Source organism: Perognathus longimembris, chromosome 1, assembly GCF_023159225.1.
Source record: "Perognathus longimembris pacificus isolate PPM17 chromosome 1, ASM2315922v1, whole genome shotgun sequence".
NCBI lineage: Eukaryota > Metazoa > Chordata > Mammalia > Rodentia > Heteromyidae > Perognathus > Perognathus longimembris.
This window is the reverse complement of record NC_063161.1, coordinates 153,630,092-153,648,722: the sequence shown is the minus strand read 5'-3', so window position 1 is coordinate 153,648,722 and position 18,631 is coordinate 153,630,092. Positions and strand designations below refer to the sequence as shown.

The 18,631-nt window shown below is 55.2% G+C and overlaps 1 protein-coding gene, 1 long non-coding RNA gene and 1 pseudogene across 5 annotated transcripts in view; 2 read left to right on the top strand and 1 right to left on the bottom strand.

The window, feature by feature from the left end:
* Positions 1–18,631, bottom strand: part of Nek6 (NIMA related kinase 6) — a 67,209-nt gene that overhangs the window by 40,551 nt on the left and 8,027 nt on the right. The gene's annotated exons all lie outside the window — the stretch shown is intronic.
* Positions 10,604–18,564, top strand: LOC125348814. The gene is made up of 3 exons (XR_007210412.1): positions 10,604–11,051; positions 13,032–13,037; positions 18,550–18,564. It is a non-coding gene; the product is annotated as an uncharacterized LOC125348814 (long non-coding RNA).
* On the top strand, positions 16,732–16,901 carry LOC125341865 (annotated as a pseudogene).

Genomic DNA, 18,631 nt, shown 5'->3' with positions numbered 1-18,631 from the left:
GTCTTTTTCTCCTGAGCTGGGGCACAGGTGGCCACTTTTTTTTTTCTTCAAATTTTTATTATCAAACTGATGTACAGAGAGGTTATCGTTTCATATGTTAGGCATTGGATACATTTCTTGTACTGTTTGTTACCTTGTCCCTCATACCCCCCTCCCTCCTCTTTTAACCCCCTTTTAGCCCCCTGTGGGTGACTTTTGGTCGGGCGGTGGCAGGTAGGGCCTGGTGGCTGAGTTCCACAGCCTGGTTTCTGGGCTTCAGTTTCTCACCAACAGCCCGGCCAGGAGGACTCAGGTTACATCGGGTGCCCTGCACTGAGCTCAGGATCAGGACCAAGCATGCGTTCACATCTGGGTGTGTTGGTGGAAGAGGTTTGGTATCTGGCTTTGGAACACTTTCTGGGCCTTCTGGCCAAACGCACGACTCTGTGGGTGCCTGGCTCATGTGTCCCTGTGGCTTCCAGGACCCAGTTGGGGATACAGGTGGATAGACACACAGCACCCCTAATGGGCCCACCTGACAGTCCTAAGAAGTCGCATGACTTACTGGGAGACGGAACATGGCTGGGTGCCAGGTGGATAAGCCCTCAGCAAGCAAGGTCTTGGCCAAACCCAAGTGCTGTGGTGCTAAGTGAGTCACTTGGGATCAAGGGTGCTTCAGATGGCAGGCCAGGCAGGGAGAGGCAGACAGGCAGTCAGCCCAGGAGCTGGAGTCTAAGCTCTGACTTCAAATCCTGTGCTGCTCTGAATAGCCACGGAGCTTGGGCCAGGACAGGATCCAGTCTGTGGGTTTGCTGAGATACTACAGGACAATCCACAGGACTCTCAGGGCCCAAGTCCACAGGAGAATAACTGCGGCACTGCCATCTCTGGCAAGTACAACTGTAAACAACAGCACAAGCTCCACAACAAGCTCTATGAACCACCGCATGGTCAGCCAAGCCTCTCCCCTGGGGGCAAGCGGGGCGGTGGGGGCCGAGCCGGCTCCCCCACTGGGAAGGCGGGAGAGGCCCCCCTGGCTCCAGCATCATCCTCATCCTACAGAGTCACCAGGATGGCAAACATGCGCCGGCCCAGCCCCCATGCCTCAATAAAATAAATCTTGGCGGGCTGGCAGGAGACCCTATATATTTACATGGCACTGGTGTCTCCTGATCAGAGCCCGTGCGGCTCCGGCAGGAATGACAGCGGTCCGGGGAGAGTCACTATTTCCCTGCGACTTTTATTGTCCATTATATCCCAGCATTTACAGGGCTCAGCTCGAGGCCTGGCAGGAATATCGCCCACGGCGTGGCCGGTGTTGTAATATTCCAGTCTCATCCCTGGGTCTCACCCACCCAGGTCTTTGTGTGGTACTGAGACCCTAGAGGCCTCTGGGGCCCTTGGGGGCAGGCAGACTGGGGCTCTCACAGGCCGCTCCTACCAAGGGGCCCAGCTCCAGCCTGCTACCCAGCCTGGAGGTCCTACCTTTGTGGCCCTCCTGGGGTGGCGGTCGGGGGGGGGGGGAGCTCCGAAAAGGGCTACTATTGGCTTGGGGGTGGGTTGCTGCTGGTTAAATTTTGAGGGATTGAGGATGACTGATATCACACTGGCTGCTTAAGTTTGACCATAGCAGGTATATTTATATATGTATATGTTTATGGCAGATTTTCCCCAAAGATAGTTGCTAACCATTTCTCTCAGTCCTGTAGGTACTTTCTTTCTTTTTTTCTTTTTTTGGCCAGTCCTGGGGCTTGGACTCAGGGCCTGAGCCTGAGCACTGTCCCTGACTTCTTTTTGCTTAAGGCTAGCACTCTGCCACTTGAGTCACAGCGCCACTTCTGGCCATTTCCTATATATGTGGTGCTGGGGAATTGAACCCAGGGCCTCATGTATACGGGGCAAGCACTCTTGCCACTAGGCCACATCCCCAGCCCCATAGCAGGTATATTTATACCACAGCAAATGGCAACTGTTATTCCTGAGGGCTTTGGACAGTTTCCCCCGCATGCTCCAGCGTATAAGCACTAGGGAGGACACAGGAGCTGGAGAATGTGAACCTGGCTTCCTCCATCACCTGTGGGACTGTGGGGATGTCAGCCTCCTTGTTTGCAAGATGGGCACATGCCCCAAAACTCCAGGGGGCGGGGGTGGTGGCTGCAAGTCCCCCGAGTGATGCTTGGAATACAGTAGGCACTTAAATAGTAACAATTCAGCCAGGTGTGCTGGCTCACACCTGTTCATGTCAGTGACAGGAGGTGGGGATCAGGAGGATGGAAATTTGAGACCAGCCCCAGGCTAAAAAGGACCCATCAGACTCCATGGAAAAATAGCTAAAGCAAAAGTGAATGAGCGCACTTGCCTATAACAAGTGTGAAGTACTGAGCTCAAATCCCAGTTCCACACACAAAAAGATAACTATCATCAGGAATCTACTCAACACTCGCTGAGTAGCTACTCTGTATGAGGGTCTGAATGACGGGGCTGTGTGGGATTCCCACCTGCACAAATGCAGAATCATATGACAGGTGGGCAGAGCAGGGGTGCTGCCATGTCTGTGTTGGGGAAATGGGGCTCATAGAGTGCATGGCTCCACGGAGAGTTCTGTTGAGAGCAGGAAGGAGGAGCTCACCCCAGATCTACCCGCCTTCCGCTTTGTTCCACCATGGAATCTGCCTGGAAGTACTAGTGCCAGCCAGGCAGCTCCTTTGATGCCAGGCCATCTAAGAGGGCGGGGCGGGGATGCCAGGATTCCGAGTTCGAATCTGTGGCAGGGGTCTCTTTACTGCAGGTCCTTTCCCTTCTGATTCTGGGATCCCATCAAAAGGCTGCGGGGCTACCCTCCTGCCACTCGTGCTGCTGACAGTGAGGGTCTACCCTGGGCTCTCTGGCCTGGCCACGAGCCCTGCTAACCATCATTCAGGGAGTTGGCATGCCAGCGTCTGCTGTGCCCCAGCCTTGCCCCGTGTCAGTGTCCGTGTGTGTGTGTGTGTGTGTGTGTGTGTGTGTGTGCATGTGTGTGTGTGTGTGTGTATACCTGCGTGTCTCAGGGACACACAGCAGGGACTCCTTCACCATGAGGTTCATTTTCCTATTTGCATGGACAGGAAGGGAGAGATCCTATTGAGCTCCAAAAGGAAGAAAGGAAAAGAAGGGCCAGCAGCAGAGTAGCATGGCTCCAGCCGGTCAGCTGGCGGCCTCCGACACTCGGGACACTTGGAATTCTTGTGGTGAAGGGTCACATGATTTCCTCTGCGAAAGGCAGGGTTGAAAATGTCTGACTGAGGGAGGAGGAGGTGGCGGGGGTGGGGGCAGGGAGAAGTGTCCAGAAGACTCAGAATCATGAATTACAGTACTGCCTGCCCCATAAAACTGAGCAATCACGGACGGATTCCTGGCCTCTCTGGGCCTCAGTTTACCCTCCTTTGCTTACTCTGCAGCAGATGTGTTCTATGCGGTTGAGTGCTTTGACCTTAGCCCTGTGAGCCAGGTACATTGTTCCCTCTGCAGAAGGGAACTTTGGGAGTAAAGGCGATTGCCAGGTACAAGTGGGGAGACTGGGATATGAAGCTGGGGTGGGGGGTACAGTGCCACTAGCCACAGAGCGAGGCTCAGCTCTCCCGCCGCAGCGGGCACTGGCCGGTCCTCGCTTCTTTCCTGTCCTAATAGGCTTTGCACCATCACCAGAGCCCCGGAATTCGCCAGCAGCTTGATTTTGGAGCTGCTGAGCCATCTTCTTCCAGCTCGGCTGCTGCTCCAATCTGCCGTCTTTTCAAGGAAGTGTGATTTCTTCTCTAAACTCAGAAGCCTTTATAAATCCTGGCCCAGGTGCCCTCCGGGAAGCACCCCGGACACAGTGGCCATCAACCTGGCTCTTTGAGCCCTGCTGAGAGGCACCAGTCTGAGCGGGGAACGCACGACTCCGACGGGATGTCCGTTTTTGGAGTTTTGCACTCAAGTCGGCCTCAGGGACTGCAGGAGGGAGCCTGCCATTCAGGCATCCAAGAAAGAGAGGGGGGGGAAAAAAAACCATCTATTCATAGCCAGACAGAAGTGATCTGTGGAAAGGAAGCTTCCGACCACGGACGAGCAGCCCAGCTGTGCGAGGGATTCCTGCAAAGCCTGACCTCGGAGCAGCCACCTGCGAGGCTCAAAGGCTTGGGTGGTCAGCAAGCTTTTCAGCAGTACCCGGATGCTCCAGCGTGCCGGTCCAGAGGGAACACAGTTCTGAGCCAAAACCTGGGCTTATCTTCCAAAGCAAATTTCTTCCAACAATGGATTTTTTTTTTTTTTGCCTTGAACAGATCTGTTCCTCTCTAATCTCTAGCATAAGGAATACTCGCCCGTATGAAGAAACAGCCACAAGATCGCACATTCCCAGTGTGTGCCACATGCTCAGAGCCACCAGCTCCCCCCTTACCCCCCCACATACACACACACACACACACACACACACACACACACACACACACACACACACACACTGCTTATGTCCATTGTGTAGATGAAGGAAACTGAGGTACAACTTCACACGGCTGGGAGATAGCAGAAGGGGTTAAGCCCCACTGGCAGCCTGAGCGTAGAGCAGGGGCTGAATCTCAGCAGGACTTACAGATGTGGAAACGCGGAGAAAGTTCTGTGGCATACACACAGCTGGTCTCGGGCCGGGAGCAAGGGGAGAACCCCACGCGGAACCGAGAAGGGAAGGGCCCGGAGTGCCACCACGAGGCACGAGGGCAGTCAGAGTGACCCCTCTGGAGGCCACTCGGGCCCTGCTCTTCAGAGACTCACAAACTGGCATTGTGGGCCCCACACCCAGAAAAACACTTCAGCTCCACGCAGATTGTTTTCCCGACAACGAATAATCCTTAAACACATGTGCACACGGGCACTGCCACTTTCCTAGCCTCTCCTGCAATGGATAAAGACCTTCTGCCCCCTCCTTCGAAGCCTGGAACTCACCAACCCGCCTTGTGTATTATAAAGGTGAGGAAACCGAGGCAGGAGGAGAGCCGGGAGATACACACAGACATGATCTGTTCATCAACCCACACAGGGACGGGCACCTACCTTGTGGCAGGACCAGTGTCTGTGCTCGATGGGCTCCTCATCTGGGGATGACAGTGTCACCAACCCAGAAGTGTAATCCCCTGTGACCACGGCATTGCACACCAGAGTGTGGAAACAGAGAAAGGTCTGTTGGGTCCGCTCGGGGCAGTGGAAGTGTTTCCTCAGAACAGGAAGCCGCTGTGTGCCTAGAAGCAGGGGTGGGCACTCCAGGCATGGCACGTGCAAAGGCCCTGAGGTGAGGCTAGTACCCAGCTTTGAGCTGGAGGGAAGAGGCCCAAATGATGGCAGTGGCATTGGGATCTGCCAATGGGAGGGAGCCTCAGGAAGTAAAATCGGCATGGCCTCATGGCCGACTACCTGCACGAAACTCTACAGGGTACAGAGACAAAGCTGGAGCACGGTTTTGTTGTTGTTTGTTTGTTTTCATACCACCCCACCTGCCATGGTACCATCCCCAGCAATGGCACCACTCAGAGGACTGTGTGATGAATGAAAGGCTGAGCATCTTCCCTCTGCCCAGAGCTATACACACGCTCACTCCCCTGCCCCCCCTTGAGAGCCTGTGCCCACCACACAGCAGGAGGACCAGACAATCCTCTGATTTATCTGGGAGGATTTATTAACACCGGGGCATTTATTAACACCACTACAGGTGGCCACGCACTCCGACTCACCTCGTGGCCCCTGGTCCTGACTTGGGCAGGGCTCGAATGTTAGCTGTACTACACAGGAGGTGGCCGGTGAGGCGGGGGACCAGACATGAGCTCAAGATCACTGGGTGGGTTGTGAGACTGGAAATGTCTAAACACAAAGCCTCTGCCAAAAGAAGTAAGAGCCCCCTGGGGAGCCAAAGGCCGGGGATTCCTCCTTTCTGCCCACAGGCTGCCCTTTATCCCCCTTTATCCCCTGCCTGGAATGGGGGACTCTCAATGCCAGGAAGGGTGCTCTCCTGCGGCCCACCCCCCACCCACAGCCAGGCCAGGGCTGGCTCTCGCCCCTTCACTGTCCTGGCTGATGCCACTGAAGGAAGCTGATGATCGCCTGTGTTCAGAACAAGCCACAGTGACGACTGTTCCGCTGGCCGACTCACGCATGACACATGCACAAGGATAGATGGACAGGCTCTGGAGTTGGGATCCTGTCTTCCCCCTGAGCCTTGGGGTCCGCTCAGGGGCGTGGGAGGTCCCTTGCCCCCACAGTGCAGCCTCACCCTCGGTGTGGGCACAGTGGCTCTAGGGTGAGCCTCTGGGTTGGCTGGGGGGTGGGGGGGGGAATCCAGCAGGCTGCAGGACTTGCAGGGCCTGTGCTGTCCTCATCCTCTATGTCCCCAGCACTGGGCAGACCGTATCCCCATAAAGCCCACATTTGCCTAGTACCTTGGAAGGAGATCTTCTATCTGGAAGCACTGATAGCCTCTGATTTATAATACGACTTCTGCAGAAATCCACTTTGAACTTTGATCTTTTCCCAGGTCCGCCATGGAAGGAGAGACTGAGACACTGGGAGGCAGCGGCCACGAGAGGTCACAAGGGGAGCCAATGGCCACCCACGGGGGACTGCTGGCAACTAGGATGAGCTACAGGCTTGCTGGATTAAACGCACTTCTGGATTCTGGTATTTTCTATTGACAGTGGGCTTATCTGGACATAACCCACGAAGTCACAGGCTGTCAGGTATAAGCAAGCTGAATTGAAGCCCTGCAGGATTTACAGTGGACTCAAATCCAATGAGGAGGGTTTCATAAGAGGGAAGGTTGGCTGGGGAATCTTGGCTCACATCTATACCCTAGCTACTTTGGAGACTGAGACTGGGAGGATCACAGTTCAAGACCAGCCCAGGCACCAAAGCTGCCAAGATCCTTGTGAATCCAGAGCTGAATGCAAAGGCATGCACCTATCATCCTATGCTACTTTGGAAAGGTGGAGATGGGGAGGATGAAAGTTCCCGACCAGGGGGGACAGAGGAAAGCTAGATGTGGTGGCATGAGCCTGCAATCCCCGCAATGTCGAGAAGCCTAAAGTAGGCCCACAGCGGCTCAGGTGCACACCGGGATAGGAAAGGACCAGGAAGCATGAGGCCCTGAGTTCAGATCACAATACCACCACCCAAAACCAAATGACTGAGTAAAAGAGCAGGCTGGATCTAGACACCCACAGGACAAAGGGCACGGGAGAGCCACGGCACAGCAGAGGAAGCATGGCGTCCACCCGAGGCAAGGAAGAGGCCCGGAGCAGACTCTCCAAGAGTCTTGGGAAGGAAGCACTCCAGCCCCACCTGGCTCCCTGACACCTGGCCTGCAGAACTGGGAGCAAATGAGTTCCTGTTGCTTGAAGTCACTCGGTCTGCGGTCGCCAAAGGCAGCCATAGGGAGCCAACGTGCGCGTGACCATGACTGGCTGGGCAGCCGCGGCTGGGTCTCCCTCGGGCTCCGCCGCGGCCTCTCTGCAGAGGAAACGGCTCCGAGGCTCCCGAGGCGGGGATCTTGCAGGCCTATCAAACAAACTTCCCCCAAATTTTGAAGATAGACACAAGATTGCCAACTTCTTTTTTTTTTTTTTTCTGGCATCTGAAAGAAAATTTCCATCTATGAACACCATTCTTTGTAAGAGAAAGGACTCCTGACATCAGAAAGTAAGGGATTGCAGGCTGGCCCTGTGTTTTCTCATTTTCCTGGCATCGGTGGGAACACCACAGCCCTCTGCCTGGCCTGGCCCTGGGCACAGGACCCAGAGAGTTCCAGCCACGAGGCCGGTGATGTCTTTGGATGATTTTCTCTCCCTTCCTCCTGCCGCAAATGCGATCCATACATTGTAGAGAACCTGTGGCGGGGGCCTTGGCAAGAGGAGGAAAAGGAAAACCAGCCAAGAGGGAGAGCCCTAGTCCTTCGCACGAACAGAATGAGCATTTATGAAATTACACAATGTGCAGCCGTGACGGGCCAGCGACCCCAGCTCTCTCTGGTCACCTCGTAAAGCCATGCCTGGCGGGTGAGTGAGAGGCCAGATGCCTGGTGCTCGTTCCCGAGTCTTTCAAAACATGTGGCCCTGGTGGCCTGATGACCCAGTGGACCACGGTCAGCATGTGCTTCAAGAGTGCTGCGCGCACGTCCGCCCTGCCGTAACTGGGAGGCGGGCCGCAGCGCCACGTGCTGTGTGTGTCCCTTCCAGGGTAACTCGGGAGTGTGTGCTCTGTGTCAGGATGTTGGAGACGGGTTCACCCACGTGCTTGGACTGATGATGGCTGGGCTGGGCCAGGCTCCACAGGGCAGTGAGCCACCTCAGATGATAAGGCTGACGCCGCGGCCGCTGCCTTCCTCCAGCCCGCGTCCTCCTCCCCTCCCTCCCTCCATCTGTGCGCTAGGCCGGGGGCTGGGTGGGCCCAGCTCTCGGGACGCCAGGAAGCATTCTCTTTTTCTAGGCTGAATGCCCAGATTCCTGGAGGAGTCACAGGACACACTTTTGGTGAGTGGATCCAAAGACACAGCGTGGACTAGAAGCTTCTCTGGGCAGTGTACTCCTGCAGGGATCTAGACCGGCACACCTGGAATTTCAGTCTCCAAGCTGGTGAGGCGAGAGTTCCAGCAGGTCCCACACATGCAGGGGCTCCAATCCTGCCAATGTGCAGACGTGTCCACCGGGGCCCCTGGGGGTCTTTTTGAGAAAATGGGGGTGACTAGTACATTCTGCCTTCATGAGCCAAGCAACTCTTGAGATGCTCACAGAGTCAGGTGTGGTGGAGGGGCCAGAGACACAAGTGTCCCTCCTCAGCGGGAGGCAGATGCTGACATGGACAGACATTGTCACTCAGGAGTGGTAAGTGCCACCAGGTAGAGAGAACTGGGGTGGGGGTGGGGGGGCGGGGGGTGGGGAACAACATGGGACTCATAGGGCAGTTGGGTAATTACATCTTGTCACACAGCCAATTGCTTAGCACGTAACAAACATGCAACAGAGAAAGAGGGTTCACTTGTCCGTCCCCCCCCACCCCCACCCCCACCCAGGTCACTTTGGGGTGAACATGCCAGCAAAAGAGAAATGGGCTGGCTGCAGGGGAGGGGGTGCATGTTTGGGGCTGACCACATTTCCTAAGGGCCACAGAGGGAGAGTCCCGGTACTGCTTGATCCCAGAAAACACCTTGCTCTTTCTTAGCAGGAAAGCTTGACTTTGGTCCCAGGCTAGCCCACCAAAGCGGGTGGTCTAGTCTTCAAAAACATCATGCCCCAGGCTAGCCCACAGAGAAGGGTACGGGTCTCCCGAGCCTCATTCAGCCACCCATCTTCCCACCAGCAACACTGTTGACAGAGGAGAGTACCCACTCTGCCCTTCTCTCTAATATGACCTTGTGAGCCCCTGCTGCTGCTGGGTACCCCTGTCTCCTGTTAGCCCGGCCATGGGGGCCCATCAGTCCAGCCCACTCCAGCACACAAGGGACAAGCGGCTCTGAGCATCACCCCTGAGCTCTCCGGACCAAGGCAGGAGATAAGCCTGGGAAGACCGGGACTCAGGCACTGTGACCACACAGCAGGCTCCCCGGGGAGGCGAGCCAGGCCCACGGCTCTTGTGGATTAATGCCACCGCCTGGTACTCGCAGCAGGCAGCCGGCACGGCGCGGCTGGGCCTCGGCTGACGCGCTCCCATTAACTCTGGCTTCTCTCATCCCCAGGAATCAAAACAGCATCTCTGATGGGGAGGAGGGGGGGGGGATGACACTCAGAAATCCGGATTTAGGGAAAATAACACATCCGTGGCACTTTTTTTCCCCTTCCCTGTGAGCTTTACATATTTTATCATTTATTCTCACATTGTCCCCAGCACGCTGGTAGGCGTTGGCCTTGTTTTTCACAGGAAAGCTGTGAGAAAGGCTGCAAGTGTGGAGGTGAGGGGCCTCCCACCCGACACCAGGAGAGGGGGGCTGGCAGCTCCTTGGGTGGGGCGGACGGGGGGGGGGGGGGAGTCAGGCATGGCACAGTTTCAGCTGGGGGCTGAGCGGCTGCGGCGTTCACACCAGAGTCTCTCCCCTCCACTTCCCACATGGCCTCCAGAAGCACTTTCCTAACCCCCCGTCCCACCACCAGCTGACCCTTAGTGACACTCAAGGCTTCCAGACAACATGGCCGCTTGCGCTGAGCACCTGAGGACCAGGGGGCCGATGCCCGGGGGTTCTGTCACCTGCCAGATGGTTCCATGGGGCGCCGTCCTTGTCCTGCAGCCATGGGTTCCGCCTCCCGTGGCGGCCTCTTGCCCCACCTGGTTTGCTAATTGCCACTGGTCGATCCCACAGGGTGCTAGCTCAGAGTTTCAGGAGGAGACAGTGTAGGTTGGGTCCCTGTTATGAGATCTCTGAGTTGTGGGTACACTTTGAAAATGGGGCTCAGGGGCTCAATACTACAATCCTAGCTACTCAGGAGGCCGAGATCTGAAGATGGAGGACTGAAGCCAGCCCAAGCAGACAAATCCAAGAGACACCAGCTTAGTTTCAATTAATCAGCAAAATACTGCAAGTAGAGGTGTCGTTCAAGCGGTAAGAGTACCAGCCTCAAACAAAAAAGCCGAGCAAGAGTGTGAGGCCCTGAGTTCAAGTCCCAGGTCTGGCACACACACCAGAGAAGGACTGGGGGATGACAACTAGCACATGTAAACCAATACCAGTGTGGGAACGGATGGAACAGTGATAGCAGTAGGAGTTCTTGTGGTTGAAGGGGGCTAACGCTTACATATTAGCAGTAGCATGCTATCAGGAGACCCAGCATTTGTGCAGGGCACACTGGGTGCCTGGACACACTCTAGGGACCCGAAGGAAGCCCACTGCCCAGGCTGGGTCGCTAGATACTCAGCAGCCCAAATCCATTACTGCTCTACCATGTTTCCTCCGATGGCTTTTGGCAGTGGTGAGGTTTGCACTCGGGCCCTTGCAATGTGCTCTAGGCAGGCACCCTACCCCTTTAGTCCACTCACGGCTTTTCTTAGCCTCGCCTCTCTCTTAGGTTCTCCTGTGGCTTTGGCTGGTCTTGCCACGGACCAAAAGAATCATAAAGCAAAGAGCATCGTGCCCTTCTTGACCAGCAGGACCCGGGCCCCATGACACACACACCCCGACCACCCATGGGGAAAGACTCCCCCAAACCTAAGCATTAAAGCCACGGAGCATTCTAGCCCATGGCCTTGCACAGGTCTCTCCAGGTGGGAACATCTGCTCAGGCTACCCATCCCGCTCCACCCACCTCAAGCCACCCACCCTACCCCAGCCCTGTCCTCTGCGCACCAGCCCCTGTCCAGCACCTCTTCCCTTCTTCCCTCACACCTCCAGCTGTACAAACCCGCTCTGCCCCAAATGCCTATCACCACAGGACGGGGCCCAGCTCTCCCCGCTCTACAGAATCCCCATGGTAGGCACAGTGCATGAGCTACAGCACTTCTGTCACGAGGCCTGATTCTGTGCATCAGGTGACCTGTTTGCCCCCAGGAGTGTCCTGGGCTTTGACCCAGGCCTGTGCGCCTGTATCTCAGCCACATTTGTAGGAGCAGAGCAGCCATGTCCAATCTATCAGCGCTGGACTGGAGATGAAAAGCACTGCCCCCTCCCTTGCAAATGGGCATGCAGGATGCAAGCAAGGCCCCCCACTGCCCTGCCTTCATTCTCTGGGTCCCAGGCCCCAGAAATTCTGGCAGGTCTGCAGATGGAATGTCCCAGGCTGGCATCTTCATCTAGCAACTTTAAAGAGACTCTGGGTGTCAGCTCCCTTGCATGTGGAATAGCAGCCCTAGGGTGAGACAGGCTGGGTGGGTGAAAGGAATGGGATGCCTGGCTCTGCTGTTTCCGGGAAGCCCCAGAAGGGGTACTCCTACTCCCCTAGGAAAGTGGATAGGTCAGAGCTCACACCCCAGGGCCACCGTTTGTGAGCTGTATGACTGGAATCAAGTTTCTGGGCAGTCTGAGTCTCTGCTGCTGCATTTGAAAAGGAGCCTAGGAATCCCCCCTCCCTAAGATACACCCAAAGCAGCCGGCTCAGTGCAGGGCATAGACAAGCACCCCATCCACACTGAACCCCTTCTTCCCCCTCCAGGGCTGAGAGGCCCAAGACGTAAGTCCTGGGTATGGTCCCCCCCTCATAAAGTTGAGGTCAGGCAGGGATTGGACAGGCGCTTTCCTGAGCAGCCTAGAATCTTTACCACCCCAACAACCAACTAACCATTTGTCAGAGTTTTCTCTCGTTCGCAAGCTCTCATATCTTCCTTCCCTCCCGCCCCCCCTAAGCAAAACTGCTTGGCAGCCAATCCTGCCTCGGTCCCCAAGGCGGTTCCAAAGGACCCATCTTGTCCTGCAGAAGTGATGGCGGTAATTCCATTAATGGGAAGTGAGACGAATGGTACCCTGTGCCCAGAGTGTCGGAGGCAAGACGGAGCGAGGCCCCGGGGGGGAGGAGAGAGTTGCCGAGCGCTCCCTCCTTTGGGGCCTTATTAGGTCTTGAAAGAGCCACGGCACTTGCTAAAACCTGCTTTTGCTAGCAGAAGCCTCGTTTTACAAATATCCAACAACAAAAGCCGGTAAATGGGAGGAAGGCCCCGAAGACTCAGCTCCTGCATGGCAGTGAGGCGGCCAGGCGTTCAGAGCCGGGGTCCTCTGCCTCCCCCACCCCACCCCCCTTTAAATAAATGGGCCTAAACGTCCACCTGCCAGCCACATCTCGAGTGGAGTGTGGCTGCTCCTGGCTGTTCAGGGACTGTCTGCCCACAGAGGGGCGGGACAGCTATGGAGACATTTGCTTTTAAAACGCTTGTCGGTTCCAGGTGTCATAAAAGCCTAGGACCTTCGCAGACAGCCCCCCATCACAGACCCCCACCACACCTCCAAGCTGTCATCTCCCCTGCCTGGCCCAGGGGGGGTCAGTGGCCCTCCCCAGGTGTTTTTTACTGTGCAGTGAGCAAAAAGGCTCACAGCCCCTCCTTTCCCCCGCTTGGGGTCAAGCCTTGGAATGCTCCTCTAGGCCTTAGTTTGTCCAAATGGAAACTGAAGTGAAGCTGAGGTTGGTATACAGAGGCATCATGGTCTATGGGACAGATGTGAGTGGACCCAGAGTTCAGAACCCCCGGGGCTGACTCCAGCAGGTGCCAGCATCTCTGTGCTGTGACTGTGTACTCTGAGACCAAAGGCTTGGGTTCAAATCCTGACTTAGCAGTGGCCCTACTATGTGCCACGGACTGGACAACCAACTCAACCTTTTAAGTCACCTGCAAAACAGAACTAAGAGACTTGCCCCACGAGGCCACAAAAGGGACTCGGCATCACTGTGCCGGGGCCAGCAACGCCAAGGATGGCTACGGGAGCAGAGGCCATTAGCTAAGCAACTGTGAATCGTAGCTGAGTGTGACAAGTAGAGAAACCATTTCCTTGAAGACACCCTGGGAAAGCAAAGCCACCAAGAGCCCTTAGCACCCCTGGGGCCAGATATTACACCCTCAGCCACTGTCCTTTTGGGGAAGAAAGAGATGGAACCTGGCCCACAGGCAGCAGGGGACACAGGCTGGCCCATCCCCAGGTCCCTACAGATGCAGCCTTCTCCTCCCGGCAGACGCTTGCCCAGTGCTCCGCACAGTGGCCAGACTCACCCTTGTTTATGAGCCAGCAGGCCAGGTGGGTGAGGACAGAGACTTTGTCCCAGGTGTCTTTGGACACTGAGTGGTTCATCAGATAACTGATGACTCATCGGGAGGGAGGAGGTGAGCGCGGCCCTGGGTGAGTGACTCCCCACACGTTCCAGCGCAGGAGGGCTCCTGGGTTCCCCAGAGGCCACCAAGCTCGCGTCCTCGCTCCTCACGTCCTCACGGTGTCACCGGTCAGCGCAGCACCACCGCTGCTACGTGCCTGTTCCATGCCTGCTGCGGAACCCAGAGCCATGCTCACTGACACACACTTACAGACTTGCCCAGAGACACGCACTGACGTCAGTGTCTCCTCCTTCTACAAAATGCGGGTCCCCCGGAGAGCTCAGGAGACACGGCCAGCAAAAGGTAGAGGTGACTCATCCATAACATCTGCCCCCAACACACACACACACACACACACACACACACACACACACACACACACACACCCCTCAAAACATCCTGCCAGGCCTTGCAGAGAGCCTTTCAGTCAGTGGACTTGGGTTCAAATCGACTTATCAATTGTGTGGCTTATAGCTTGGGACCAGGGCTTTCTTCTCTGAGCCCTTCTTATCCTCATCTGAAAGACAGAGCCAGCCCACAGTGGTGAGGATCACCACAAAGCCGGGCCGCTGGTGCGCAAGACGTGTAAGTAAGCTTTACTTCTCTCTCTGAACTCTCTCATCATGCGTTCATGGCCACGCATCTAGTGTGGATGGCTGCCTATCCCGTCCTGATCTCAGGGCTGGCACTGGTGTGGGTGGCTGGTGGAATCCGAGCTCCCTGCCCTCTCTGATTTCCGGGGCAGCACCTGCTTGGGGTTCTTCCCAAGCAAGCAGAGGAGCTGCCTCCTGCTCATCTGATGTCTGACCCTCCGCAAGCCTCGGGCAGGAAGTCTGGGGGCTTTCCAGTGCAAAAGTACCCAGCCACGGTGAGGCAGGCTGAGTCCGTGGTGTGTCTTTGGCACCAGAGGCCCTGGGTAGGAAGGGAAATGTACAGCTGAACTGACGGGGTTGCCCCTGCGCCAGTGGCCTGCTGAACAGCAGAACTTCCCTCCCAGCAAGATCTGCCCCAACCCGTGTATGGAACTGAGCTGGAGCCCTGCTCGGCTGGACACGCACACATGGCTGGGAGTGGCCTCGCCCTTTAGGGCTGGCCTCAGCTCTCCAGGGATCAGCACAGTTGCAGGCCCAGGGTGTGCTGTGCTGACAGTCCTTGTGTTACCTTTGAATGGGTTTTTGAGTAAAGTCTGCTGGGAACATGGCACAGCATGATGTCTAGAGCCTTAGCTCAGGTGGTGTCCCCAACAACCTCTGCCACCTGCAACTCAGGTGCTGGTGTGGGAGGGTTGGGGTCAGGTGAAGCCCCACAGTGAGTGACAGGATGGGACTCAGGGCCCTGTGCCAGCGTGTCATCCTGAGTGCCCCTGTACCAAGGAGCATGGCATGAAAGAACCACCATGACAGATGGTAAGAGGGATTGCCAGTTTTCTGAGCAAGAGAACCTGCATTTTTATTTGATTCTGGGCCCCACAAATTACATGGCTGACTCCACTTTGCATTTACCTGATTCTCTGACACTCCACCCACCCCACCCCCTGCCCCTGGCTCTGGGGAGATAAGGACTGGCCTATGTTTCTGCAGAAGTAGGAAGACACCACTGGGTGTGAAACTGTCCCCATCTGAGAGGCTCCTAGGCACGGAGTCCCACCCGGGTGCGGGGGTAATATTTGTTGAACTTCTATGGTTGGCTGTTGATTGCTGTTCCACAGGCCCCGTGTCCTTGAGTCCAGGATGCCTGGTGTTACAGAAACAGGACAAAGGGAGCTCACTGGCCTCGGGGGATCAGCTGGATCCCAAAGGCAGGGGCACGGCAGTCATCCCCAGGAGATGAACAGGAGTGGTCCTGGTGAAGGGGGTGGGGGGGACTCCTGACATCATCTCCAGCTCCTACCCTGTTTCTCAGACCGCTGCAGGGAGAGGTAAGATGGAGCAAAGCTGGGGAGGGGCACAGGACCCTCACTGTGGCAGAGTTTCTAGAGAGTTCCCTCGGTGACTGAAGAACTGTAATAGAAAGAAAGGTGGAGAGGTGGGAACCAATATTTCCCGAGCACCTACTGTGTGTGCGGCATCTGGACAGCAGGCCGCAGTGGCTCCTCCACACACACCCCCCCCCCTCCCGCCCTGCTGCCTCACACACACTATGGAGAATGACCACCTCCCAGTCTATGGTCACTCCATGTGGCTTCCGTTCCTCACCGACACTTTACAGACCTCGCTGTCCCTTCTTGTGATGTCCAAAGTCCAGTGGGTCGGGAGCAAGGGGAGCCCAGCTGCGACCTGTCACCCACAGAGCAAAATGACATAGCAATTAAGGGCCCGAGAGGCTGGCACTAGTGGCTCATTCCTGACATTCTAGCTAGTTGGAAAGCTCCAATCGGGAACACTGCAGTCAGAGGTTACCCAGATTGAAAAACTTCAGAGACCCTCCCTTCCAACCATAGCTGGGAGTGGTGGCACATGCCTAGTTATACAGGAAGCTAAGATCAGGGAGATCATAGTGCCAGGTCAGCCTGGTGAGGGAGGCCCATGGGACTCCATCTCAATGGACGTAGCTGGGTGTAATGGTGCATGTTGGCCATCCCAGCCAGGATAGGAAGCCAAAAGTAAACAGATCATGGTCCAGACACATTCCTAGACATGAAATGTGACCCTATCTCAAAAATAATCAGTGTAGCTGGGTACCAGTGGCTCATGCCTATAATCCTAACTATTCAGGAGACTGAGACCTGGAGAATTGAGTTTCAAAGTTAGCCTTGGCAAAAAAAGAATCCACTAGACTGGAGAAGTGGCTTAAGGGATGGGATGCCAGCCCTTACCAGGACAAGTAAGCCAGGCAAGTATGAAGCCCAGACTTCAAGCCATAGTACCAACCAAAAGGAATGGAGGCATAGCTCAGCAGTAAGGGACTTGCCTAGCAAGCATGGGGTGCTGAGTTCAAACCCTAAAACCAACTAACCACCACCACCACAACAAAAAAAAAATCACTTCTTAGTCCATTTGGCTAAGATCAAGTATAGTATTCGTTGTTATCAGTTTCATATCTGATATGTCCTCCATCTTGAGGACAATATATTAAATTGAGATGGAATTAGAGTTTGCTCTGTCCATTCCACACAAAAAAGTAGTACTTCTGGGAATGGTGCACACACACAAAAAGGGGGGAGGGGGGCTTAGGACCCAGAGTCAGTTCAGCTGGGGCTGGATCCTTGGTCCCTCCCCAGCTGTAGGCAGGTCATGGGTTAGCTCTGGGCCTCAGCTTCGTGCCTTTAACTCAGCATTCCTAAGAGTCCCACCCTCTTGGGGGGCGGGCATCGATGAAATGATGTTAGTGAAGGGTAGGGCTTACAGAAAGTATTCAGTAATTGTCAGCTATGGCCCTGAACCCCGAAACATCACATGAGAATCCCCGGCATCACCTGCCACATCTCAGGATGGCGAGGAAGCGCTCCTTCCTTCCTTCCTTCTTTCCCAGCACTGAGTTTCTCTGCTCCCAGACGCCCCTCTCCCTGCATTGTTACAGCGCATCAGCCCATAAATATTTAAACAACATGTCATCAGATTATTATAACATATGATCTATAGCACTGATGTGCTGCAGTTCTGTGCATTTGGGCTTCGCTTTCAGAATATCGAGACATAAAATATTTATGTATTTAGCCAACCACGAGATCTCACATTCTGTCTCAAAAATGCTGGGTGGTGGCAAGACGCTGAACTGAGATGCGATGTGTGAAGGGGGATGCCTTGTTCTCACATCGGTTCCTGGGGCATCTGGATTGTTTCTGGATCATTCCGGGGATGCTATCACGTGGCCTGTGAACAGCAGCTGACTGGATTTATCATAGCCAGGAGAGGACTAGCAAGAAAAGAACCCATCAAGCTACCGCAGGCCCTGCCATTTTCCAATCTGTCTCCACAGGCCTACACATAGTAGGCATGCAGCAAATATCCAGCAGGAAATGACTGGATTTCCTGTTAGCCCAGGGTATCATTGTGTGTGTGGCTGGCACAAAGCAGGGATTTGATAGCAAGTGAATCCTGTTTGAGTCCATCCGCTAGGCCCAGCTCCAGGCTGGGCATGACTGGGGCCTGGTGGGCACTGCTGGATATATGATCATCAAAGGAATTTGTGAGGTAAAATTGTGGCCAGATTTAAAAAAAACTTAATTCGTTGATCAATTAATGTGGGATAATGACTTGCTATCAGCTGGTCGGCATTACACTGTACACGACCCTTCTCCTGAGAAATGCAGGCTCTCTAGTAACCTGTAGTGGGTGGGAAAAGGGCTTTTCTGTAATTAAATATCTCCACGGCTAACATTAGCACATCCCAGTGACCATATGTCCTAGAATTTGCAGCGTGTGGAATTTCAAAGATGCCATCCCATAAACAATCTGAGCATCTAAACTTCTCACATCTCAACAGCCAAACTGCATCCCCCAAAAACCTCTCCTGTCCCCAAACGGAGTACCCCAAAGCGCTTTCCCAGACCACTGCCCGCTAGCCACTGGGGAGCACTCTCTCTGGGTTTAACCCACAGATGATCGGCGGAGGACTGTGCAAAGAACAGTTGCTAGCTTGGATGACAGGTATTTTCTTCATGTGTTTCCCAGCACAGGAGGGCAGGGACGTCCTTTGATCCCATGTCCCTCCCCCACCCCATCCTGGCCTCTGGTGGCCACCATGGGCCTAGGCCCACAGTGGGCTCAGCAGCCCCTTGCAGAATAGCTCTGTGATCTTGGACACGAGTTTCAGTCATGTTGGCAATCCTAGTTGCCCAGCCCAAGGGTGGCACAGAACCCACTGTCCATCCTTCCTCAGAGAAACCACAAGTGCTGTTCTGTCCCCACCAGGCAGGCTCCCAAACCAGCTGTCCCCA